The sequence below is a fragment of the Octopus bimaculoides genome, chromosome 25 (genome assembly GCF_001194135.2).
Source record: "Octopus bimaculoides isolate UCB-OBI-ISO-001 chromosome 25, ASM119413v2, whole genome shotgun sequence".
In the NCBI taxonomy this organism is placed as follows: domain Eukaryota; kingdom Metazoa; phylum Mollusca; class Cephalopoda; order Octopoda; family Octopodidae; genus Octopus; species Octopus bimaculoides.
Window position 1 is genome coordinate 27,823,358 of NC_069005.1, and position 2,689 is coordinate 27,826,046.

Genomic DNA, 2,689 nt, shown 5'->3' on the forward strand with positions numbered 1-2,689 from the left:
ATATATTTAGATACATAGATAGATAAATAAACAAATAGACAGATAGACAGACAGATAGATAGATAGATAGAGAGAGAGAGAGAGAGAGTGAGAGAGTGTGAAATAGATAGATATAGATATAGATTCAGACATAAATATATTCATACACACACACACACGCACACACACACACACACACACACACACACACACACACACATATGGGGCATATAAAAGGGCATTCTCTTTTCCAAAGTGCATCAGTCCAAATTTTCCTCATTTAAACGCATGCTGTTTTGGTCCGCCCATTGGGTTACAGCATGTAAATCAGACTGGAGTTCAGTTCGGTCTTGTTCTCCACTAATAATTTTGCGGAGCTTGGAGTCATCTGCGAAAAAATTTCTTTCGCTGTGTTCGATGAGGTTTGAGATGTTTATACAGACTACACATGGGCCCAAAACAGTCCCCTGTGACTAACCATCACAACTTGTACCAAGAAATCACAATCTTGGATACCCCTCCGCTACCTAGATTCCACACTTCATATCCTGAATCGTTGCTGATAACAACTGGGTAAGTGTATCTACCAAAGTCTCCAAAGATGCGAATAATTATGCAAGTTCATATTTTCCTGTACATCTCCTCGAAACAAATTGTACTCTACCGTACTTCACTGTTTATGATATGAATGGTAAGGTCCCATGAATTTGTTTTAGTGATGAGCGTGTCATCCACGAAAGATTTTGCACTCTACATGAAAAATGTGGCAAGCAGCTAATCAGTTTTGAAGCCATATAGAAATTGTCCATGTCTTTAAGCCATATAACAGAACCGGCTCAACGAGAACATACAAGATATTATTGATTTTAAACTATCGTTATAAATTAGATGTCCAAATGTTTGCCAATTTATTGCAAGCTGACAATGCTATTACCTTCGAGATGAGAAAAATTCTTTTCTGCGCTCATTAAATATGAATTTCATCATTCAACAACTCTAAAAGTCAGGGTGATCGAAATGGCAGACAATGCTGAAAGACTTACAAATGCAAATATTGAGAAAGTTGGTGAGATTATACCACACTGTTCCGGTAGCTCGACTATAATATAAATATAGAAACATAGACAGCAGATAAGCAGAGTTGATATAACGTTGAATAGACAAGCTCACACTATTTGTTTTTGTTTGTCTCCATTCCGAGCTCAAATCTCGTCAGGGTTAACTTCCCTAATATTCCCTTCATTGTCGATAAAAAATGTAATAATCTAGGGCGGTGGCTTGACGAAACTGTAATAGCATTGAACAATATATTTTGCTGTATTCGTTCTGGCTCTTTCAGTTCTTTATTAAAATTCCTCCATAACTTAGTTAAGTGGTCGACTTAAATCACAACCGGGTTTAAATGTACTTTAAGCGCATGCGTGGCAGCTTGGGTAACTTTAGCAGAGTCCACTCTGTAGCGTGGAGTTGGCCAGGTCTCCAGGTCTGTCAAAATTTGAAACCAATACTTACATAAGCCGGTGACCTGGAAAAATCGTCAGCACACAAAATACCAGAGTCGACTTTGCTTTTCATCTTTCGGGGTCGATAAAAGAAGCACCAGTCCAGCACTTAGGTGAAAACAATCGATTAACTCAAATGGCCGTTCATTTGAGGAACACCAGGAAGTCCCACATTCTCAGGACACTAGTCGATTACATTGACCCCACTGTTTTACTGGTACTTAATTTATCAACCCCGAAAGGATGAAAGGCAAAGTCAACCTCGGCGGAATATGAACTCAGAACGTAGCGACGGGCGAAATACCACAAAGCATTTCGCCCGGCGTGCTAACGATTCTGCCAGCTCGCCGCCTTAGCAATAACAAAAACAACAACAACAACAACAACAACAATAATAATAATAATAATAATAATAATAATAATAATCATAATCATAATAACAGCGACAACAACAACAACAACAATAAAATAAAGACTACTAGATAAAAGCTAAATAGTTAATGAGTTGTATTTTACACTTCAATGAAACCCGTTCAGGCATATTTCTAGCGAAAGGTGTTGAAGCCATATCTGGTTTTTGATCAGGAACTTTACATCTGGGAATGCATTATGTAATGTGTCATCACACGTTGAATACAGGATCTTTAATCTTTTATTCTTTCACTTGTTTCAATCATTGGACTGCGCTCATGCTGGAGCATCGCTTGAAAGGGATTTTCGTTTTGTTTTGTCTATTTTTGGTGAACAAATCGACTGCAGGAATTATTCTTCGTAAGCCTAGTACGTATTCTATCGGTTCGTCTTTTGCCGAACCGCTAATGTTGCGGGGACGTAAACACACCAACATCGGTTTGTCAAGCGATCACACACACACACACACACACACACACACACACACACACACGCTGAAACGTGTTGGATCAGTACAAGAACGCTGGATCAGTAGAGCAGGAGGGAATCAGTGGAGTGGGAAGGGATCAGTGAAGTGGAAGAGGATCAGTGGTGTGGTGTTAGATTAGGGAAGTGGTACTGGTGAGAAGAGTTGTACTGGATCAGTCAAATGGACAGAGGTCAATGGGTAGAGTTGTATTAGTGAAGTGATATGTATCAGTGGAAAATGTTTGAATCAGCGGAGTGTATGTGTGTGTGTGTGTGTGTGTGTGTGTGTGTGTGTGTGTGTGTGTGTGTGTGTGTGTGTGTGTGTGTGT